We start from the raw sequence: 26,186 nt of genomic DNA, 5'->3' as shown, positions 1-26,186 counted from the left end.
TATCACTCATTGTTTTCTTACATAAAAGATACCGAAATTTAGGTTCATTTGCATCTTTACAATAATAAAAGCCTAAACTTTTAAATTGGCATCTAAATACATCCAAAATTTCTTTCGATTGATTACTGCTTGCTATCAACTTAGTGGTTGTGTTTGGAAAAAGCTATCATCTTCTTTGTTGTCAAGTTCATTGTGGGAACCTTAGGAATAATGCCTTCATCTACCACAATATATGATGATTTCATATTGTTCTCAATTTCCTTATGATGCTTTGTGCTTACACTCTGTTTACGATTGTGTTTCACACATCCAGGTTCAAAGAAAAATATATTTCAAAAATTTTTAAAAAGTAAATGAGGATACTTAGGTAAGGTAAAGGAAAAGTAAAATAAAAACTAACAACTGAGGACATTTTTTTAAAGGGACTCATTTTAATTGAATGTTAAAGAAAGCAAAGTCCTAGGTTTATAAATTAAAATGTATTAAAGCACAATTTCAGCACAAATTTTAATTGATCAATAGGTGGAGCTGAGTTTGGTTGGTTGGTAATTAATTAAAGTGGAGGAATTAAGCAATGTTTCATGAAGTAGCAAATTTTATTTAAAAAAAAAAACACTTATACGAATCCCCACAGACTTAGTAAACTAGCACACAGCTCTGCACCTCTATCTGACAGACTTGCAAAAGTTATGGGAGTGGATGGCATGAGCATGTTTTTAGCACTGTGGCATACTCCACTTTGTTTCAAGTTTCCATATATTCTTTGCATATTTTCTTTTTTTCTAGGTAATCTCCCTCCCCCCATCTCTCTATCACACACACACACACACACACACACACACACACACACATAGATGCACAATGTACAAATATGCATACAGAGCTTGGATTCTGCTGATTCTTTTGTAAATATATACGCCAACAAAGATTTGACAATATTTCCCCAGGTATTCAGAGAAACAGCATTCCAGTAAAACAAACCATCGTTTACTGGCTAAGATAAACTTAGGCCAGGAATATCCCAGGAGTATGTAACCTCAGTTCAAGAAATCTGACTCTAAATAATTTGTGTTAAAAAGGCTAGGAAATAATGCTAAAAATAAAGTCTAAATGAGAGGATGATTGAAACATCATTGTGTAGGTTTACAAGCATAATAATTAAGCACAACAATGCTGGAATGAAACTGCTTAGGTTTGAATTTCAGTTCTGCAGTAAACATTCTTTCATTTTTGAGAGAATTGTTCAATAGAGAGAAGGAACTTCAAATATGGTATAAAAAGTCCAAAATAGCCATTAGTACAGTAAAAATAGAAAGTAGACTCCCCAACTCACCAGAGGAGGAAAACAAGCCAACACACTGAGTTTAAATTGGAATACAGGGGGATAAAAGAGAAGCTAACAAGTCTGAAGAACGTAAAAGCATGTAATAAGTAAGTCGGAACAAGGTATTTTCCTCATCCTCATCCCACTCCCCCAAGTTCCATTCCTTATTTCTAGAAAATGCCAACTCTCTTCTGGCTTCCTGTTACATATGTAAGCAAGAAGAAAAGCAGACATTTGGTATTGCAACTAAAGCTAGAGAAAGAAGCCCGGGTGCTCTTAGCATAATAGTGCATGGGACATGTGTACTATAATATGTCTGAGTAATATGTTAGATTGCTTTACAGCTTCCCTTTCCACACAATCCAAAGTGCAGCTGCCCACACCCACACAATCCCAACTCCATCTAAAATAGAATCAGACAGGGATCCCTGGGTGGCGCAGCAGTTTGGCGCCTGCCTTTGGCCCAGGGCGCGATCCTGGAGACCCGGGATCGAATCCCACATCAGGCTTCCGGTGCATGGAGCCTGCTTCTCCCTCTGCCTGTGTCTCTGCCTCTCTCTCTCTCTGTGTGTGTGACTATCATAAAAATAAAATAAAATAAAATAAAATAAAATAAAAAATAAAATAAAATAAAATAGAATCAGACAGAACTGAATAATAATGCCCCTGAGACAGGAAAAAAACTGGGGCCAGTGGTAGCTGGGAGGTGTGAAGAGAAAGCAGAAAAGGTCAAAAGAAGCATAGGTTTTGAATTTCCCAGTAACTATGAGAGAAAGCTTCATAAAGCAGCTCTAGACTTGAGCCTGAAAAGCCAGGGGCATGAGATGAATAGAGTAGGGGAGCCATTCCTCAATTCCTCTGGACTCTATAGGTTGGAGTGTCTGACTCAAGACTGAATGAAGTGCTACTTTATGTATTCCCCCTGAATCCTATGAGGATTTGGTCAGCTAAGAGTAAGAGCATTTAATAGTGAAAAGTTCCACCCTTTCTAGCTGCTAGGAAGGGCACAAGAGTCTCAAAAGTACACAAACTTAAGATTTTTCTCATAAGTCAGTATGTATCTTTGTAGAGATTATCTTCTTTCATTTGCCTATAGGCATCTGAAAATAGTTTCCCTTCTTAGTAGCTATGTACCCCCAATATTAACACATAGTTCATTCCCTGACCCCTTTTTTAAATGTGCAACAATTGGTCATTCAACTCCACTGAGGAGAGAATCTTCCAGTAGCCAGGGAAACCAGCTTAGAGAGTCCAGTTCTCTGGGATGTTAAATGGTCTGCCATCCATCTTGAGATGCTTCTTTGGGTCAGCTTGACCTGTCCTGAATTCCTGATACTTCCTTTCTGTATTAACAACAAATCTCTGTCTGTAAGAAGGCACAACTAAACATGATGCCAATGCCTTGATATTTTAATTTTTCTCCACTTTCATTGCACTCCACAGTGGCAAGGCAACTGACTGAAAATGCTTCCTTGGGGTGCCTGGGTGGTGCAGTTGGTTGAGCACCCAACTCTTGGTTTTGTCCTAGGGTCACGATCTCAAGGTCATGAGATCAATCCCCACATCAATTTCCGTGCTCAGCAAAAGAGTCTGTTTAAGACTCTTTCACTCTCCCCCCCAACATGCTCATACTCTCTCTCTAAAATAAATAATTAAATATTTAAAAATGAAAAGAAAATTCTTTCTTACATATGATGCTATGGCCCAAATAGTAAGGCTTTACACAGAAGGCAACATCAGTGGTCCCTATGCATCATAGTTTCAAATTCAAATATCCTAGATACAGCTACAATTTGCTCTAGAGTGTCAAAAATCCAATGTTTTGGGGATCCCTGGGTAGCTCAGTGGTTTAGTGCCTGCCTTCAGCCTGGGGCATGGTCCTGGAGTCCCAGGATCGAGTCCCACATCAGGCTCCTCTATGGAGCCTGCTTCTCCTCTCTCTCTGTCTCATGAATAAATAAATAAAATCTTTTTTAAAAAATCCAATGTTTTGAATCTATGTTATTTAGTTTTTAAAATCTATACATCATGACTAAATGCAATTTAGTATTTTGGAGGGGATCCTGAATTAGGGAAGATTAGTGAAAAAGCTGATGAAATCTGAATGAAGTCTAGAATTCAGCTAAAGTAAATGTACCATGAACGATCAGTGTTAACTTAAGGGAAAATTAGTTAAGGGGCACATGGAAGTTCTATGTATTATCTTTGTCTTTCATTTTTTGGTAAATAAATCTAAAATGACTCCAAATTAAAATTTTATTTTTAAAAAATTTATTTATTCATCAGATCCAAGAGGTAGGGAGCTGGAGCCCTGGATAGTAATTGGAGAAAACAGTTAAAATAAGCCACTGCCTTTTATACACCAAAAGTCTTTGAAGTAAAGATAGCAGCCAGCATCAGTAGCAACTCTTCAGTCAAGATCTTCTGAGGAAGACCTAGGTTTAGTCTGCTTATCTTAAATTTCATGTTGAAATCTTATTATATTCTCTGTTTTATTAATCCATTTTCTTCTAGTAATGAAGACAATGGTAACTTTTTAAAAAATCTACAAATATCCTCAAGGGACAAAATCAACACAATAATCCAGAAGAATAGGACTTATTCACCAGGATCTATTCATGAATGAGATCTCTTGCAGTCATCTCATGTCCACTAACAGGATTCTTAGGCACTGCCAAAATAAATGAAAGCTCAAATTTGCCTATAAGGCAATAAATATAAACGGATTAAATTCCCTCTTTCAATTATAAAATGTTTAATTTGGAACTTGAAATAACAAACAAAATACATTTTATAAGGAAAATAACCATACTGAAGGACTACTGTATGAAAATGGCAAAATAAGTTCAAATAGTGAAAACTGTTTCTGTTTCAGAGATATACAAATGACAGAAAATTAATATAAAAAGAGAAAACTAAATAACAATTTAACATTATTTGGACTAGTAATGGACAGAAAAGCAAAATAGTGTCTGGGGACTGAATCCATAGAATGGCTGGACTTGATATTGGGGACAAAGGAAGTCCAAAAGTTCCACATAAAACTAATGCCAAGCTCATTTTTTGAAGTCAGGGTCTATATTTTGGCTATGACAAGTCCTGAAAAAAAACCTTTAAAAATAATAAGTAATAAAAAATATATATTCTTGTAGAATACTGCCTGGAATTATAGTCCAAATTAGGGAAGCAGAGGATTTAGAACAACCTCTAAACCAGGACCTAAAACCAGGCAACTTTCTCTCCCTCACCACCTTACCTCTGTATTCACCATCCCCAACATCATCACAGGAAATTGGCATTAAATAAATTATATGACCTGGTTCTAGATTGGAAAAAAAGGGCTGAGTGGAGGCAACAGTAAAACCACTCCTCAGAGATGGGTAACAAAAACAAGTAAGAAAAACATGCTTACATACAAGGGAGAGGATTATACAGGGCATGTTCACCAAGGGACAAAAACCTTGAGGGTCATCTTAGAATTCGGTCCATCACACATGTATTATAGATTATTTTGGGAAGGAGGTTCATATAAATTTTAAGAAAGGTTTTATTTATTCGTTTGAGAGAGAGGGTGAGCACAAGCTGTGGGGACAAGCAGAGGAAGAGAGAGAAGCAGGCTTCTTGCTGAGCAGGGAGCCCAATGAAGGGCTTGATCCCGGGACCCCGGGATCACGACCTGAGCTGAAGGCAGACACGTAACCAACTGAGCCACCCAGGTGCCCTGCATGTGAATTTTTTAAATTAAGATGTTGGAAATAGAAAATGTAGCAATTGGACTGAGAAATGCAATGGAGGAGATAAACTTTAGAGTGTATATAAACTGAGAATTAACAAGCAGGAAGATAATACCAAGAAACTCACTAGAATGCAGAGCATAATCATAGAGATTTATAAAAACACAAAAGACTAAGATTAAAACTTATTTGTGAGTTGATAATAGACGGTTATGCTCAAATACTTTAAACAATCTTAATAATATGGTAAGGAGTTTTTAACAGATAATTAAAGCATAACAAGGTCCCTGTAGTCAAGAGAAATATGAAATAATGAATAAATGTAGATGGCATTCCAACTAATATAAACATTAATCTTAGACCATAGAATAACACAGTTCTTGCAATATAGACAGACTGTATAAGCAGCAAAAAAATTCCAAATACAAAGCACCTAGAAATGAGGGATAAAATTTAAAGTATGAGCTCATTAGTGGCTTAGAGCTAGTGAGGATAAGATGCTTGACCCTGGCATAGAATAAAACAGAGTATTAAGACTTGAGATAATGTTCAAATAAAACTACTATATGCAAGCTTTGTAGCCATCTCTAGCCATTCCACTTGCTGGGGCCCAGAGGACATTGCCTTTACCAAGGTATTAATAATTGCATTGATGTGGGGAAGACCAGGATCCCCGAAAAGCTTTATGGTGGTTGTTCTCTGCAGGACAGAGATGATGGCTGCAGATGCCATCATAAAATTGGGTTCCCTCGTTTCATTTCCAGATGGATAGAGACCAGGTGGCACTGTTTAATCACTAGAGACTTGCTGTGTGCAATTACTATAATAAGCCAATGGGGTGGAGCAGTAATCAAAGTCTTTTAACCTAAAATGATCTCTGGTGGTGGCTAATTGAGTATGAAAATTCTGAAGGATAAAAAATGGGCGGACATTAAAATACTGCTTGACACACAAAAGTGAAAAAAATTCTAGGTCTAGTGGCAGAAACTTGATGTGAGTCATTATAGTAGGGATAAAAGACCACTTAAGTGGTTCCTAAATTAAGCCAGTTCTCAGACCCAAAGTCCCCTGATTGCGGGCTTGAGGTAGACCCCACATGTGGCCACACATATTTACCAAACTCTTCTTCCAGGCCTTCTCCAGAGGGACATATGGCCATGCACCAGGGTGACTGACTATACACTAGAGAAAGGGATATACTAAGACATTCATGGGTTAACAGATACTACTCTGAACTCATGTTCACCCCCAAAGCCTAGAATGCCACCATGGTTGGACAGTCAGAAAGCTTTTGTCGGTAAGGTGGAGGTTTGGCCCGAGACCATCTCAGAGTTGATCCACTGGAACTGCAGACCCATTTTGTTATTATTTTTCTCCAAAATGGAGTGTCCACAGATCGGTTCTGTAACCCAGAGTTTAAGGGCCATTATGGTAAAAGTCCTTTTACATTCCCTCCACTACTGAAAGTAGTACTGTTTCCCTGAATGGTACAGACGCCTAGTGATCAAGAAGTAGTACAAGAAGATATTTTTGAAAGGCACATGCATGCCAAAAGGAGGTGAGCTAAACTCCTTGAAAATTCAGAGACCTACTACACAGACGAAGTTTCTAGAGGAGCAGTGGTCTGTGGTAGGTCTGCACTTGGCACTCCCACCATCAGAGACATGAAAGATGCAGAGGTAATGATTCCTTTCATATCCTCTTTTTACTCCCCTATTTAGCTACTACACAAGCCAGATGTATGTTCAGGGATACCTATGTATTATCATAAAATTAATCAGGTTGTGACACCAATTGCAGCTGTTGTTGCCAATGTGGTAACACCATTGGGGCGAATCATAACAGCCCTTGGCACCTTTTATGCAGTCATTGACCCAGGAAACATTTTCTTTTCTGCACCAAGTAATAGAGAAAATGAGAAGTGATTCACCTTCAGTCTTTTACCCCAAGGCTATATGAGCCCTTGGCCATCAGTCTTACATCCTAGAGAAACCTTGATTGCCTTGATATTCCACAGAATATCTTGCTGGTTCATTACACTGATGGCAATATACTAATTAGACCTGGTGATCAGGAAGTAGTAAAAGAAGATGCTTTTGAAATATACAAGCATACCCAGTGAGGTGAGCTTAACCCCCTGAAAGTTCAGAGACCTACCACCTAGATGAAGTACCTAAGAGGAGCAGTGGTCTAGTGGCAGGTCTGCAGTTGGTACTCCCACCATGAAAAAAGATACACAGAGCATGGTAGATTTTTTTCAGATTTTGGAGAGAATATATTCCATATTTGAATGTGCTGTCCTAACCCATTCACAAGGCAATATATAAAGCTGCCAGTTTCAAGTGGGTTCCAGAGTAAGACAGGCCTCAACACTGGGCACAAGCTGTGGTGTGAGTGGCACTGCTATTTAAGCTTTACAACCAAACAGATTCAGTGATATTTGAAGTGACTTTGGCACACAGATAGCTAAATAGAAGAACCACAACACAGATCTTGAATCTGGGAGTAAGGATATGCTATCTCTTTCCGACACCAGCCCTTATCTGAAAATCAGGTGTTAGCTTGGAACTGAGTCTGGCAGAGATACAAGATACCAGGTGACTATGTGACCATGGCTGCCCATCATGAACTAGGCCTTATTTGATGTGGCAGGTCCACTCAAAATCAAGCTCAAGATGGTCTACACAGGATAAGTAAATTGTAGGAGTCAGTGAATCGCTAATGATTATGGGTTAATGGCTATGGGTTGCCTAACTAGTCAGGGACCTTTAGAAAGTTGAAGATTGTTGACAAGATCTGAGGAAAAGGAACATAGATGAATGTGGTGGCCATGAAAATGCATGCTTAGCTCTCCTGCTTTAGGGAGCATAATTGTCTTGTGGCTCAAACTGTTGCTTTTCTGGATCTACCACCACATTCCTTTTTTTCTTTCTTCTTTTTTTTTAAGTTTTATTTACCCATTTATTTATGAGAGAGAGAGAGAGAGAGGGAGAGAGGCAGAGACACAGGAGGAGGGAGAAGCAGGCTCCATGCTGGGAGCCCGACATGGGCCTGGATCCCAGGACTCCAGGATTGCACCCTGGGCCAAAGGCAGGCACCAAACCGCTGAGCCACCCAGGGATCCCCACCTTTTTTTCTTTTTTTTAAGACTTATTTATTTATTCATGAGAGACACAGACTGAGAGAGAGAGGCAGAGACATAGGCAGAGGGAGAAGCAAGCTCCTTGCAGGGAGCCTGATGCGGTACTCGATCCTGGATCCCAGGATCATGACCTGAAAGGCAGGTGCCCAACTGCTGAGCCACCCAGGTGTCCCCTACCACCACATTCCTGTCCAGGCCACAATTCCCATGGGCTGCACTGAGCCAGTGACTTTGCAAGTGGGCTTATGGATACACACCCCTCCCTGTAGACACAGGACCTTTTCAGTGGAATACTTGGACTCAAGGACTCTCTACCAGCCTGCACAAAGTTTCTGGAATTACCTTGCAGTCTGAAACACTTTATACACATTGCCCCGTCCTTCTCACTCTCTTTCAGAGACATCAGGCCTTCAGTGAAGGCTTTTCTCCACTGCCTCTAGTTTCTTCCCTTTGTTTCCTCACTGATCTACTTCCCCAATACATGTCTTGCATGTTGTAGAAGGCTATAGTTTCATATTCTTGATATTCAAAGATACCAGTTCATAATCCCTGAAATCTGTAAATGTACCTAATTTGAAAAAAGTGTCTTTGCAACTGTGATTGATTAAGGATTTGGAGATGATGGATTGATTACCTTGTTGGACCCCAATGCTATTACAGATGCCCTCAAAAGAGAAAGGATGAGCAAGATTTGACACAAACACAAGCAGAGGAGAAGGCAACATGAACATTAGCAGTTAGAGAGATCCGAAGATGCTGGTAATGCAAAGTATAGCAGAAGCCACCAGAAGCTGGAAGAGGCAAAGAACAGATCCTCCCCTAGAGTCTCCAGGGGCAGTGTGGTTCTGCTGACAGCTCAATTTCAGCCCAGTGAAACTGATCTCAGAACTTCTAGCCTCCAGAGCTGTGAGAGAATAAGTGTGTGTTTTTGGAAACTACTAGATTTATGGCAATTTGTTAAAGCAGCCATAGGAGACCAATACACGTGTCTAATTCTGTCCTGGCACCTGCTTCCTGAGGACCTGAACAAACACAGTTGGTGCCACTTGTAATCCAAGAAAAGAGGCAATAAGATGGGTTTTGGGGATGAGGTCTCTCCCTGCTCAGCAGGCAAAGATGATGCCATCCTGAGTGGTATATGGGACACGGATAGTCCCTGGCACAAGGCAGCCCAATACTAACAATCATCAACAATGACCTGAAAGGCATTTGGATGATAAGGAGGAACCATACTTATAAAGACAGAAGAGTTGGTTGATTACAGGTAAATCGTTTTGCTCACTACAGAGGAATAACAGGAAACTAAGCGCTTTGAACAAGCAGTTAAAGGCAAGTGTGAGAGCCAGTGGTCTGTTTAATAGCTTACGGAGTGGAAGAGAAGACACAGTCAAGCAGGAAATCGAAGCTTTGAAAGTTAAGGTCTCAGAACTCCACAGATGATTAAATACTCAGGCAAGGAGGCTCTGTAGTCTTAAGGTCAGAGCCCTGGGTGGAAAAACCTGAGACCTTGATCCCTAGGTCCCTGTGCTGGAAGATGCTGCAGAGGCCCCTCCCATGCAAAGCAAAAAGTACACCTCTCAGAAACTGCCTGTATTTCCTCTCCTGGTTGCCAGTCTGTGGGCTAGGACTGCATCCCAGCATAACCTGCGTGGGGCCACGCTGGGTCTGACAAAGGAAAGGGATTATACACCCAAGGGTCTGCAAGAATTAGCTACTTCTACACCAGCGGGAGCCAGGAGAATGAATCTGGTATCAGATTTAGAAGGAGCTTACTAAGTGGGGCTGCCATAATCGGACTGGATAAAACAGGATTTATCTATTTGGGGCATTTTTTTTCAGAGCATGAGAGCTAATAATTTGGCAGGAACCTGAGGGAGTGACTACATTTGTTGTCAGAATGGCTCCTGGAAGTCTAAGGAAAGTGATGGCCCCCATTGAATGAGGTGGTAATGTCTGACTTGCCTGACAGGTAGTAAAGAATAAAGCGGCTCAGGGAGGTGGGTGAGCTGGAATAAATGTATTAGTTGAGGCTGGAATACTCATCAGAGGATTATGTTCCACTGGAAGAACAGGACACCAATGTACCATTCAGTAAGGCTGTGAGGAAAGCACTGGTGAGAGGAGGCCAACATCACTAAAAATTGTTTGGTAGGTGACCGCTGAAGACCAGGGCTGATTGTGGGAGAGGCAGACCCAGAGCTGGCTTTGTTAATACCCATGGCAATGAGAGTCTACATAGTGGTGCTTAGTACCAGAAGCCAGGAGGCCATGATTACCTGAACAACTGGCAGAGTCAGAGGGACAACCTGGGGCTTTGACCTCTACAGGGAGCTGTTGAAAGAACTTGACACTCAGGAGCAGAATAGTCCTGCAGCCAACAGTAGTGTTATTTCACTTCACTTCTATAGCCAGGTACAAAGGTAAGAACAGAAAAGTAGGAAGGTAAGGGTGCTCACTCCAATAAAAAGTCACAATCCAGGGTGCCTGGGTGGTTTAGTCAATAAAGCATCTGCCTTTGGCTCAGGTCATGGTCCTGGGGTCCTGGGATCCAGCCCCATGTCAGGCTCCCTGCTCAGGGGGGAGCCTGCTTCTCTCTCTTCCCCTTCCTCTGTATCACACCCCAGCTCATGCTCTCCCTCTCAAATAAATAAATAAATAAAACTTTTTTTAAAAAGTCACAATCCTACCTAGACATCCCAGATGCAGAGCACATTAACTGAAGAGATGGATTAGATCAGTGTAATATTAAAGAAATTGAGCCACAGGCAAAATAAACATCATTCCCAAGATCACACAGCTAGTGTGTCAGAGACTAAACTCAGGAAAATATATCTGCACTATTTACAACAAGGTGTTAATATGCGAAGGAAATCAATCGAGTAGATAAGTACAAAAGTGTGCAAAGAAATTAATAAGTGATTAATAAATATATGAAAAATTTAATAAACAAAGGAGCATAAAATAGTTTGTCATCACATTAAACTTGATCATTAAATATTTTTAAATAACAATATACTGAGCTAAAATTCAGGAGTATAAAAACTAGAGCATCATTTCTGGAGGTAATTTTTGCTACACTTATAAAATACTTGAACTTTGGGAATCTTTTGATTTCTATAAATTATACACTTAAGAATTTATTTTACACAAATCATCAGACATGTGCATAAGAGTTTATTTATAAAGACAATAATTGAGCATAAAATACAACTGGAAAATTAGAAAAAATATCCTTAATGTTTAAAACACTATGATATAATCAGAATAATATAAAGCCATTAAAATTATATTATTGAATAATACTAAAATCTTAAAAAAAAAAAAAAGGGGGCAGCCCCGGTGGCACAGCGGTTTAGCGCTGCCTGCAGCCCAGGGCGTGATCCTGGAGACCCAGGATCGAGTCCCACATCGGGCTCTCTGCGTGGAGCCTGCTTCTCCCTCTGCCTGTGTCTCTGCCTCTCTTTCTCTCCCTGCATCTCTATGAATAAATGAATAAAATCTTTAAAAAAAAAAAAAAAGAAGAAGAATACTCAATGACATAGAAATATTCACAAAATATTGTTTAGGCATGAAATGGTAGATTCAAAAGAATTTTTATGTTGGTGTGCAAGAGATTTTACCCAAAGAACATGTGAAAATTTTAAAAGTCCATCGAATTGATGGGGCTAGACCTCAGAGATCAATTACAGCAACACTCTCATTTTTTGGTAAATCTACTAGGACCTAGAAGAGTTAATATTTTAAAGTAGAAACAAAAGAAATAGATTGGGAGCAATTTGTCATCCAAAAAAAGTATGTGCGTGTATAAAAAAAATTATAAAAGTTTACACCAAAATGTTACTAGCATTCATTTATCTGGGGTATGTGAGTAAATAATTCTTTCATGTACTTAGTTTTTCTCTATTTCCATTACTTTTGCAATGAATATGTAGAAACAAACAAAAGATAATATTTTAAAATATTTGCTCAGAGAATTAATATGTGATTAAAAGCTCTCTGTCTCAGGGATCCCTGGGTGGCTCAGCGGTTTGGTGCCTGCCTTTGGCCCAGGGGCAATCCTGGAGTCCCGGGATTGAGTTCCACATCAGGCTCCCGGCTTGGAGCCTACTTCTCCCTCCTCCTGTGTTTGCCTCTCTTTCTCTCCCTCTGTGTCTGTCATAAATAAATAAATAAATAAATAAATAAATAAATAAATAAATAAATAAATGTTTAAAAAATAAAAAAAATAAAGAAAAGCTCTCTGTCTCAAAATGCTTCTCAAAAATCTGCCTATATGTACGTGAAAATTCTCAGATGGGCATTCATTAGCATTCACACATATCCTTTAAGCTCAGAATTACCTTGGTCAGGATGCAAATCTAATTTTCCTTTAAGATATAAAACAATTACCCCATTGCATGAGAGGAGGACTAGATTATATGAACACCAAAAGTACATGAATAAAATTGAACAATGAATCAATAAAATCCATGTAACATATTTAGCTACATATATAATCATATATATGATTATACATATTATATATAATATGTACACATATATACATATATATGTACATATATAAATATTTTTTGCTGCTCAAAAAATAAAATTAAAGTCAGATCACAGAAGTACTATAATTAATATTTTTTTCATAACCAGTGTAAATTTTGAATTTTCCCTCCTTATATTGTATCTGTTATGAGCATAGATTTGCCCCACTGGGGTAAACTATTACTATTCAGTTCTCTTCCCCATCCTCATCAGTATAATCACCCTCACAATGACACTGTGCTGACACAGAAAAACCAGGACCTGGACTTCAAACACCATTGACTCCTACCTCATACCCTAGTATTGATATTGAGCATGTTCATACCCATCAGTGTTCTTCATACCCATCAGTGTTCATACCCAGGCCCATGATCACAATCTGATAAGTCTTTGAGCACCTAGTAACCAGACCACCTCTGACATGCCCAGGACCACTGGGCAACAGAAGGCTTTAAAGTCTTTGGAATTTTAGAGAACAAGGCCATAGCTTATCCAAAATGTCAGTTCAGTAAGTGCAGACAGTTGCAGGTGGTAGGAGAAGGGATAATGAGTAATTCCTCTGCATTTCTGACACTTCAGAATTTAAGGACTGAGAGATCAGAAAAGAGAGACTTGTATTGAAGAACATGGAAGACAGAAGCTAGCCCAGGGCCTTGACTTGTAATCCAGACTCTAGGATATTCTAAAAGACTACAGTGGTTTTTCCTTCAGGGTCAGTCTTAAACCCAATTTAATTCAGGAATAAAGAGGCTATTTGCCAAAAAAAGACGTTTCTAACCATTCATGCCTAAAATCATTTTACATACACAAAGAAAGCCTTTATTACCCAATGAGAGAAACACAATAAAATACTAATACCAGGAAGAGTTCATCCAAAGAATAAGTAGAATTTGTATATAGATTAATAAAATGCTAGGGCTGGACCTTCGAGATCAATTATAGCAACATCCTCATTTTATGATGAGCCCACTGCAATCCAGAGGAGCTATATTATGAAGAGTAGAAGTAGACTGTGCAATTGTTTATTTAATCCCAAAACACTGGAGCCAGAAGTAGCATTGAAATTTTAAAGATTGTTCTTTTTAAAGATATATGTTTTTTTAATTTATTTATTTTAGAGAGAGAGAGAGAACGCATGTGCACGTGTTGGGCGTGCACATGAGTGGGGGTAGGCGCAGAGGGAGAAGGAGAAACAGACTCCCAGCCAAGCAGGGACCCCAGTATGGGGCTCAATCCCAGGACCCCGGGTTCACAACCTGAGCCAAAGGCAGATGCTTAACTAACTGAGCCATGAAGGCACCCCTAAAGATTGTTCTAAGACAAAAATAATAAATGGAATTTTTGTGTGCTGATACTTTAATTGAACCTGTAACTCTGCAATGTCATTGAAAAACAAGGGTTTATATAACTATAAAATGATAGACCCCGGTAGACTACTAAAGAATTTTGAGATTGATATTATGACAAGGTCTATGGACCTCTGGACAAAGGTCAGAGGATGTGGCCTCACTTCCTATTCTGCTAATCCACTGTATGGTCCTAGACAAGATAAAGGACCTCTTAGGTGCTCCTCCAGTCCTTTGAATGTAAAAGAGAGCTGAATACAGGATCTGTAAAGCCTAAAATCTACATAATACCATGAAAATCACATTTCCTGCAAATTGCAGATTTCTTGAGGGCTCTGTCTACAAATCCGAGACTGTCTATACCTTTGTTCTTATCCACTAAGAACCTCTTAAGATTCTCACATAAACAAAAAAAAAACTTAGATTGCTCCATCAGTATATCAATACTATTACTTTTTATCAAAATTGCCTTAGAGCTTACACAGCAAACCCTAAAATGATGCATAGTATAAATCTCTGTTACCAACTTAATAAATACTATAGAGTGATAACATTCTAATAAAAATGATGAAGTGTGTCCCACAAGGAGACAGCAACCAAAATACAATAACCACTTATCCCCATGAATGATGAGCTTATAAATTACAGAATTGGCCTGGTAAAGACTGAAAATTTTCATAACTACAGATTAAAATCAAGATTTAAAAAAAAATTCCTTCTGTTATCACAACTGATATGAAAGAGTTCTAAATGACACTGACTTCAAGAAAAATTCTATGTACTGGCTCTTCAAATACCTCCTCAATTAAAGCATTATTTTTTCCCACAAATCACAACTTCTGCTTACATTACATAACCATATCTGGATGATTTTTAATCATTAGAAGATGATTTTTAATTATTCCCTGGAAACTCCATGACAAAATTTTTCTGAAGGTTGATTTTCAGAGGCTCGACATTGCCAAATGCGACACCCTCCCTTCCTCACCTGCTTTCTAACAGTTAAAGAGACTTATAATAAAGTGGTTGGTGCACTGCATAGTAAGCTAATACCTTCTACTCCAGAAACAAGAGTGCACAGAAGTTAACCTCTGACCCACAGGTTAAGTTTAGGTCTAAAAGGAAAGGAATTTTTCTAAGATTATTGGAAAGAAAAAGGCTATTCATATCATTCTACAAAGAGTGAATATTATTCATTAAAATTCTCAACCATCTGGAAAAAATAATTATCGAAGAAGTACTGAGGGCTTTAAAAAAATCATTTCAAGTTTAAGAAAAGACAGTGAATGGAATTCTCTTTTTCTTGTTAATTTGTCCAGCAATATTGGAGTATCAAGCACATTCATTTCCATCAAACACCTGGCCTCCCTGACATTTGGTGCTCTCCTAGACAAATATCAAGAAATAACCCAGATTTTTCAGCTATTCTCATTTATGGTTTCAGAGAAAACCTGACATTGATTTTTGCATATGACTCTGATTGACTTCAGTGGGAGTCCTGCACACAATTTGGTAGTACAAAATGATCTCTAGCCTAGTAGTCTATGCCCCTTCCATAAAGATATTTTATGGTTTCCAATCCCCAGCCTTTTATTTTCGAAATCATTTGCTCAGATCTTTAGAACTTTCTCTTTATCTCCTATAATATCTTTTTTATTTTTTAAATTTTTAAAAATATTTCATTTATTTATTCATGAGAGACACACAGAGAGAGGCAGAGACATAGGCAGAGGGAGAAGCAGGCTCCTTGTGGGGAGCCCCATGCGGGACTTGTTCCTGAGATTCCAGGATCACAACCCAAGCCAAAGGCAGATGCTTAACCACTGAGCCACCCAGGGCTCCCATCTCCTATAATATTATTATAATTTTTTATTTATTTTAAGATTTGTATTTTTATTCATGAGAGACACAGAGAAAGAGAGAGGCAGAGACAAAAACAGAGGGAGAAGCAGGATCCATGCAGGGAGCCCGAAGTGGGACTCGATCCCAGAACTCTAGGATCACGCTCTGAGCCAAAGGCAGATGCTCAACCACTGAGCCACCCAGGTGTCCCTCTCCTGTAATATTTTAAAGCATAAAGTTCAAAACTTGGTAAACTATTTTTTTTAGTTTAATCTTAATTTAATATTTCTTTAACACACAGTCATTAGGCCTCAGGTGCCCAGGAGATATAAACACTTTTACTGACACTGACTTTCCAAAAGAAAAATTATAAATTATAATAATCTTAAGATTTAGTCACAGTTTATAGCAATGCTGTTAATGAAAAGCAAGTAGTCCTATACTTTTGTTCTGTTTCCAATAAGCATGACTTGTCTTTTTTCACAGGACTTTGTCACTTATGAGGAGTTTCACTTCAAGTAACAAAACATGTGACTTAAAATGGCTTGAACAGGGGCACCTGGGTGCTGCAGTCAGTTAAGTCTCACTCTTGGTTTTAGCTCAGGTCATAATCTCAGGGTAATGGGATTGAGCCTCACCTCAGACTCTGTGCTCAGTAGTGGAGTCTGCTTGGGTTTCTCTCTGTCTCTGCCTCTCCCTCTGTCCCTTTCTTCTCTGTCTGTCTGTCTGTCTCTCTCAAATAAATAAATACATCTTAAAAAATCATTTTAAAATGTCTTGAACATCAAGGATGTTTTAGTGTCTTATCAAGACTCTTTGAAGTAGAGGTTTCAGTTGGCTACTATAGCTGCTCAAAACTGTCAGGGCTCTGAGTTGTCTTCTCTGCTACTTTATTGGCTCTCCCCTTATGGCCGCAACATGGCTGTCACACTGCCAAGTGTCTTTCCCCCATACCACATCTCCAAAGGCATGAAAGAAGAATGTGGGCTTCACTACACTGCTGATTCCCTGGAGCTAGGAATTCCACCTTCCCTACTCACATGTTAGTCATATACCTGAACAACATCAGAGATTTGTTTGCAATGAAGTGAGAAGAGCAAACAGAAGACATCCAGTCAGTAGTATCTACAGCTGGAATTCCTTACTCTGTCACAAAAGAAGTCACAATATCAGTTATTTTGTGTAACTATTCACATAATAGTGGTAGTCACACAGGTACAGAAAGCTCCTGACAAATATATAGAGTATGTATTTATAAATGCACAGGCATTCAACATGCTTTTTCTCCAATCAAGGACCATATTTTTAAATAAAGCACCTATAGTCCAAGATGCTGAAATGACTTATGGGATGCTATCAGAACACCTAATTATCTTCATTTTATCAATAATCCCAGCACAAGCATATATTTTATTTAACTATGCATCCATTTATATAAATGCCAATGGTATACACTCTGAAAGATATTCAATACACTTGCAATGGGTAAACAATAATATGTGAATCATACCTTAATAAAGTTGCATACACACACACACACAGTTTAAAGAAAAAAAAAAAGGTAATTTGGCTTTCGCACTGGTGCTCTCTGTCATGAGATAATTTCTTTTGAAGCCAGTCATCATGTTGTGAGAAAGCCCAGGACTGATGGAAAGGCTATGTATAGATATTCCAACAAAAGCCTCAGCTAGGCCCTTGGCTGACAGCCAGCATCAACTGCCAGACACTAGAGTGAGCAAGCCTTCAGATGATTCTAGCCCCAGCTTAGGCTTCAGACATTATGGAGCGAAATAATCCATCCCTGTTGTACTCTATCTGAATTCCTGACCCTCAGAAACCAGGAGAGATAATAAGTGATGATTGTTGCATTGAGCCACAAAGTTTTGAAGTAATTTGTATCATCAATAGATAACTAATCCTGACACTAATGAAATCTACAACACAAATGAAGGTAAAATAATGACTATGACAAATTGTAAAATGAAGGTATCTGGAGCAGTAACAGTATCTAATTAGGGGATGAATTTATTTATCACAATAAATCCACAAAAATTCAAGGATTTGGGAGTGACTTATGGCTGTGATACACTGAATGAGTGGGCACTAACTAGAGTTAATAAATAAGATGACTTTGTTAGAGATCATGGAAAGGTAGCCATGAGTGTGGACTTTGACAAAGCTTGCAGGTTGGTAACGCCATTCTTCCATATTAGCTATGCGACCTTGGAAACGTAACCTCTCTGAACCTCTTTTCTTTTATGAAAAATGGATGTTTGAGAGGACTAAATGAGATGACACACGTTAAATACTTAGCATTGGGCCTGGTTCAGTAACTATTGGTTATAGTTGTTACTATCATGAAATACTTGAAGTGATACCAATAATGTGGCCCCAAATTATCTCTACCTCTAAATGTGCCACTTAACCCTTAGATATTAGAGATGAAGATAATAAGTCTTTTGAAGTCCTTCTTGTGAACATCTTTGTGAGGTTCCAGCAACTTCTTTTCATATTTCCAATTCCCAATTAATCTTCAACATCACTTGTAGAAAGTAATCATAGGATCAAGAATTTCAGTTGCTGCTAAACAGCTAAAGGATGGGATTTCCATTTATTTATTTTAAGTAATTCATGGAATTTGCTGGTAGTAGTTCAGAAAATCTCTTCATTGCTAGAGAGGCAGTATTGTCATGTCATTCTTTGCATGACTATTTAACAGAGGATAGATTTTTCTACGTGCTATTTGCTATTTTAAAGGACAAGTGAAGTCAGAGTTCAAAACAAAAATGATGATATGTACATCTTCAGTTGTACTTCACTGAATGACTTGAGATATGCACAAAATGGAGGCTGACCTCTGCAAAGAAACAAGCATGCATTTGGAGCTTTGCATTCTCACTGTGTCATCACGCTACTTCAAGGACATCAGCAAAGAACTGCCATCAGAGGACACTTATAAAATAAAGAACACCTTTCTAAGATTCAGTGTGTAGTTTTATCTGTATCTTATCTGCCTTTCTGTCCCCAGCACTTTACATGATTCCTAGATCATAAGAGGCACTCGATAAATCTATGTTGAATTGAACTACCAGGTCAGAAAATAGATGCCAAACCTTCAGAAGAATCCCCTCCAGAGCCTTGAGCATAAAGAAGTGGTGTTTCTCCCTTAAGCCCAATGAAAGCTGTGCTCTACTTGTGGCTCTACTTGTCGCTCTACTTTTCTCACTCTTTCCAGGCCTTCTCCCTGGCTAGGACTATACAGTAGAATATGCTAGATCATTGCAAAAATCTCTGGAGCCTAAAGGCTGACTTCAAACTTCAGTTCTGCTGCTTTTCTAGCTGTGTTACCTGGGACAAGATCACTGAGCCTCTCTGTGCCTTCGCACTTCATTTGCAAAGTGGAGTGTAGCAGTGCCTATCTGTCAGGATTATTGTGAGGAAGAAATCTGCAAACATATGTAAAGTAAATAGACTGAAGCTGCCACACAGTAAGCAGGCAATAAATGCTAGTTGTAATGACAGACATCCAACCTAGTACCTGTCTGGGGCCTGCAACTAAGGGCCGGGTCCTAATTCCTCCCCTTTGCTACACTGGTGAGGGAGCCACACAGACGCTGCAGCAGAGATTGCTCTTTGCACTCACACCCTCTGAGAAGGATGGACGGACAGGGTCTCCTTCCATCAAAGCTCTAGAGGTTAAGGTGGACGGAGAATCACCCCCGATAATCTTTAGAAAGCCCAGCTGTGAACAAAAACACAGTCTTATTTTATTTCATGGGCAGTTATTTTCCTGCCAGTTTGGTTTCAACTAATGTCAAATATGTCCTAAAATTTGAAAAAGTCCTTGGATTTTTCTCCTCAAACAAGGCAGCTCTTCCAAATCATTACCAGCCACCTCGTTTTGTACATTTTAAAATACGTTACTACAAAGGCTTGAAATGCTGCCACCTAGAGACAGTTATTTCATAAAGATACAAGGCCCTGATATTGAAAGGCCACTAGAATAGAACTTGGCCATGCATTCAAAATGCCATTTAAAATAATAATAATAATAATAATAATAATAATAATGTAAATTGGTTACTTACCTATTTATATAAAATAAGTAGGGTTAAGAAAAAGAGGAAAGTAATTCAAAGTAGAAATAAATAGCATCCTCTATAATATTTTTAAACCAGTTACTTTCACAGCAATGCAGTACTTTTGTTTTATGACTGGAATAATCGTTTAGAACAGAATGGGAATATCTAGGAGTTAAAACCTCTTGCCTTCTGGCCTACCACCCATGCGTGGGTGTCTAAGCCCCACCTGCTGTGCTCTGATAAACCACACACTTCAGGAGAACAGAGACCAGATGGTATATGCCTTGGGCTTCTCCTAAAGCCTCATCTACAGGCATTCTATCTCTCTACAAGTCTCTGCGTGCACACACCTTTGTGTAAAACCATTTTCAGTGTTCAGGGATTTAAATTATACTATAGAGTACAGGACATAGCAGCTAGTTAAGTTTTTTGGTTATAATTAGAAATTTCATGAGGATCAGAAGAAAAGTATTTCCATTCCACAAGAAAGAATGTTTTGAAAGAATATCACTCATTATGCACAAGGGGTAAAGTCCAACCATAAATATATTGAAGTTTTCCACATTTTCCATTAATACATGACCAATGCCTCCTTTCCAGCCTTCAAATCTCTCTTGCTGTCATGACACTTTCATAAACTGCAACTGCCTTTGATTCTTGTTAGGCATATTTCTTTTCTTTTCTTTTCTTTTCTATCTTTTCTTTTCTTTCTTTCTTTCTTTCTCTTTTTTTTTTTTTTTTTTTTTACTGTTTCCATCATTAACCCCTCCCTATACTCTGGTCAACTTTGCATTCATCTACAAACTTTGGGAGTAGAATCAATTCCTCAACCACCTGCAACCAACCAGAGTGAGAATGGAATGAAGCAAAGTCGTGGTGGTATCAGAGATATTTTTCGGTCATTTGAGGAAAGGTGTCACATTTAGGAAAAAATATAAAGAATTTTAACTTCCAAACAGTGTCCTAGCTATAGTCCAACAGACACTTGGAAATCTAAAATGAACAAAGCTGGCATTCCTTTCCTTAGACACTGAGCCAAGTGACAATCCAATTTCCCAATTATCCTCGAGAAGTAGCATGATCACTACAACCCCCCAATTTAGTGGCTGAATTCTCATATAGCATAAAATGCATTCAGAGAGAACATAGAAACTTGGGTCTCCATGTTCACAACAAGATAGGACTTTTTTTAAGTTTTTATTTTAACACTAGTTAGCTAACATACCGGATAGTGTATGTATTATTCAGTATATATAGTGTATGTATTATATTTGTTTCAGGCATATAGGATAGTGATTTAATAATTCCATACATCACCTAGTGCTCATCACAATTGCACTCCTTAATCCTCATCATCTATCTAACCCCTCCACAACCTTCCCTCTGATAACCATCAGTTTGCAGGATAGAATTTGACTGCATGTGTCTAAATGCAACCACAATAAAATTATAGATTTCAATTAGGAACAGGTATCATAATAATACTGTACCATATTTGTTCTGGAAGGTTAGACCAAGGACAAGAAAAGTATAAGTTACAAGAAGTTCCTCTCTTTTTTTCTATCTTATGATTTTGCTCTGCTACAGTCAAACTCAGGACTATACAACTCTTTTGCAGAGAATACAAAGCAGGTTCTGGTTTCTCTGCCAACTCCATACTAAATTGAGTATTTCAAGCTATTTTATAACATCTGTGATAAGCAATGCTTTTGAATGGCTTTTGTTAATATTCTACTTCAAATAAATAGACAAAATATATGAGAAAAGGATTCATTATCCACGTGAAATTGCAAAAAGAGAAAAAATAAGGAAGCACAGCGAAGCATGCCTGAGATTAGAAACCCAGACATACACAAACACTCAACAAATGCAAGGGAAAATAGCCAGAAATAGAGCCGTGCCAAACTAAGACATCTCTAAACCATTGTGAGATGCAGATGAAAGTCAACATGTGAATAATTGCATATCCATCTTTCATATTTATATGTGGGATTCTTCTATTTCATGAAAACTAAAATGTATTCATGGGAAATCTCAGAACAAGAGGAGGGAGGACAAAATAACCCTTTGCCATCTCTGAATGGCTACCCTCTCCACGGTCCTTAAAGGTTCGTCAAGAATAATTATCCTGGAACTTTCCCATGATGGAAATGGTCTGGCCAAGGTTTTTCCAGACTCTAACAGGCAGGATACTTTCTCTGAGAAAATTTTCCCTGATTTCTTCTAATGGTTTGTCTAAAGCTAGGTTTTATGTGAGAATAGGAAAACAGTTTAAGAGCTAGATCTTAAAAACTACTAAACTTTATTCTACATATGAAATTACTTTGAAACATACAGTGATTCACTCATCTAAAAGTCAGTAATTCTGACTATCTATAACGTACCCAAATTGCAGCAGGCTTGTAGAATTCTGGATAACATTAAAATATCTCTGCCTTCATTGAATCTTAATAACACACATGATTCAAAATAATATATAAAAGCCAAAAATGAAAAGAAGCCAGAATTAAATGGTTTCCTAACATTTTCATCCATGGTAGTACTATATAAATCACATCCAGCCTAATTATCAAATTTTTACCTGAAATGATCTAACGGGTAGTATCATTACATCATCACATTGCAGAGTCCTATTCCATATTGCTACGAGGGCCCCCTTTGATATATACAGCTTTCTTGATACACTAGGGTGACATAAGCAAGGCACAGAATAATTCATAGGGAATTTTACTGACTATGATGCCTACCAGCATCATAGGTGTAGATGATACACTATCAAAAGAAAAGCTCAAAAGAATAAATTTCTCTCTAAAGTTTTTTTCACATTAAAATATCCTCTCTAATTCCTTCCCAATTCAGCCTATGACCCAATCCCCAGTATTTCATAATAAAGAGAGCTGTTATCAAGAAAAGGAGAAGAAAGGGGCTTTTGATATCTCTTTTCAAGAGTTCCATCTGATGTGCTTATCTGGTGATGTACCATATTGCCAATTAGCACTCTGAAGTTTCCATATTCCTTCAGGTGCACTAGATATTTTGGTATCTGAGTTACATAAATTTTCCACAGCAAATAAGTAAAGATAAAAATGTGCCTCCACTTTATCACAAAGAAGGTTGAAATAAGCCTGAAACCAAAATGAAATACAGAATGAAAGCCTCTATGGAGGCATTATTAATTCATTTTTATTAATAAAAAAAATTGCATTTCTATAGAAAGCTTCTATGCCCCGTGAACAAAGGAGAGATAATAAAGTCACAGCAATGACAGACTTTTAAATTCTGAGCCCTTCTCCTGGGGACCCAGGGCAGTTCATCTAAATTGAGTTCTGGGCTATTAGAAGACATAAGTGTATGATTACTAAAAGATCATAACTAACGTCACATAAATTTCCTTAAGATAAAATTCACAGACACTCAACAATGTGTAATATTGTCATTGGAATGTTTCCACAATTAACAATATTAGCATTTCCTTATCTGCTTTATAAAGGTGGACTAGAGTTAATATACTTACTATTTTTTTCACATGTAATTCTGCTTTACTTAGATCTTCCTCTGACTATACTCAAGTCAAAATAAGAGGAATCTTCTTGCCTGTGATCTGGGCAACTCTTCATAACTAGGTTAATTTTCATACTATGTCTACCATATTACATTTCTCCCCAACCACAGCCAATGGCTTCCTGGTGACAGTAAAAATAACCTAACAGGTATCCACTGCCTCCCATAAGCTCTACCTAACTCACCTTTCCTGTCTTAGGGCTTGGTGCATGGCCACTCAAATCCTCTGTAGGTAGGCTAGTTGTCCCTTTGTTTTCAAGCACGATGTGTAGTTCCACTAGCACATAGCACTGTTCCTCAGTTTTCTTCACTTTTCTCTATCAGTCTGAACCTTACCCTTGATGTCTCATGTTCTGTCTGAAGCTGTCCCTAACCAGAGCATCTCACAGTTGTCCATACTTCTCAGGGACCTATATCGCATTTATTGTCTATGCCAGTCAATTAATATTTGTCATATTTCTTATATTTTTAATTAACTACTTGAATATAGCTCTCTCCACACAGGTATTTAAATTTAGTAAGAGATAGAGACATTTTTTAATATTGGTTTTGCCTTTAATTGTCATCCCTCGGTGTACTGCACATAGCAGGTGTTCAACAAATTCTTAATTTATTCAAATAAACTCAAAGAGCAACACAAGAGATTCGTGCTACATATAAAACATTCCTTTCCAGAGAAACCTGCTAAGCATTGCACTAAGTTGCCAAGAGGAATCTTATCCCTTGGGTGTCATTAAAAATAGATACATACTACATTGTGCTGGATGATACAAAGGAAAGTAATAACTCTGGAAAGAAATAACCAAGGGTATATTGGCCCCAGTTCTCCTGTTTTATTATCCTTTAGGTACTTCAATGCCTTCCAGACTATAAACATACAAAAGAAAGAGATAATTTAGTACCTGGGTAGGTGCTTTAGTCTCCAGTGGAGGCAGGGAATGAAGTAAACCATTAGCAATTGTGAGCTCTGTTTGTGACTGGAAAGTTAGGCCTGATAAATCTGTGTAAGTTCTAATATATAAATATAGCAGTATCAGTTTATATCAGATACTTTTCACAATACATACTTTCCACATTGGTCAGAATCTACTACCAACCCATCTCTCTGTTTCATCCTTCAATTTCATTTCTCTTGTCATCAACTCTGCCTCTGGATTTGTCTGCTAGACCACTTAAGTTTAATGCAGTTGTGGATATATTGCTACTTGGTTTCTATTTGTCCTGTTTTTTGATTCTCAGTTCCTCCTTGACTGACTTTCTTTGGGGGTAAGAGGAGTTAACCCAAGAGTTTTCAGTATTTCATTTTAATTCATATATTGACTTTTTAACTATATCTGTTTGTATTATTTGGGGTGGATATCCTAGAGATTAATTTACCACAGTCTACTTAGGCTTAATGGTGTCTTAATTCATGTAAAATTAACAATCTGGTGAAAGTAAAATTCCACTTAACTACCTCTTATTTCTTTGCCATTGTTTTTATATATTTTACTTGTGTTATAAATGTCATGAAGCTCAGTCAGTTATACATAAAAGAGGAATAGAAAAACGTAATATTTTATGTTTACATACATATTTGCTATTTCTTGCTCTTTTCTTCTTCCCAGTAGGTCCAATTTTCATCAGGTGTTATTTCTCTTTGGCATGAAGACCAGCCTTTAGTATTTCCTGAAAGTACAGTCCTACTGAGAATTAATTCTCTGAGCTTTCATTTATCTGAAAATATTTCTATTTTCATGTTTGAAATATATTTTCATTGGACATACAACCCCAGCTCAAAAACTATTTTATTTTTCCTTCTGTATTTTAGAGATGCCATTCTATTGTCTTCAGTCTTCCCAGGTTTCTTTTTTTTTTTTTTTTTTTATGATAGTCACAGAGAGAGAGAGAGGCAGAGACACAGGCAGAGGGAGAAGCAGGCTCCATGCACCGGGAGCCCGATGTGGGATTCGATCCCGGGTCTCCAGGATCGCGCCCCGGGCCAAAGGCAGGTGCCAAACCGCTGCGCCACCCAGGGATCCCTCTTCCCAGGTTTCTAATGAGAAGGCAGCTACCATTCATATCACCATTCCTGTGTATGCAACATGATGGAAATCCATGCTTGCTTTCCAACACATTGATAATGATATGCCTGAGGTGTGGTTCCTCTTTGTATATTTATCCTTTTTGGAAAATGCTGAGTTACCTGGATCCGTCAGATGATGTTTTTCACTTAATTTGAGACACTGTTGTTTTTTTTTAAACATTTTTTTCTCCATTCTATGTTTCCTTTTTTTTTCCTGAAATTCAAACTAGTCTTATGTTACATCTCAATATCATCCCATAGGCCACTGGAGCTATGCTAATTCCTTCTCCAATCTTGATTTTCCTTCTCTTCTTCAGATGGAATAATTTTTATTGGCTTGTCTTCCAGTTACTGACTCTCTTCTACCTTGTCCAATCTGCTGTTAGGCCCATTCTATGAGTTTTTATCATTTCAGAAACTGAAGTTTTCAATTCTAAAATTTCTAGTTTTTTAAAGATTCTCATTCTTTACTATTGCAGGAGGTCATCAAAAGGACATCACTGCTAATTGACTAGTGAGCAGAACCCAAGCAATCAGAGGCTCCTCATTCCCTTCCC

Source organism: Vulpes lagopus, chromosome 1, assembly GCF_018345385.1.
Source record: "Vulpes lagopus strain Blue_001 chromosome 1, ASM1834538v1, whole genome shotgun sequence".
NCBI classification, from domain to species: Eukaryota; Metazoa; Chordata; class Mammalia; order Carnivora; family Canidae; genus Vulpes; species Vulpes lagopus.
The sequence above is the reverse complement of the archived record's forward strand: the minus strand, read 5'-3'. Positions refer to the sequence as shown.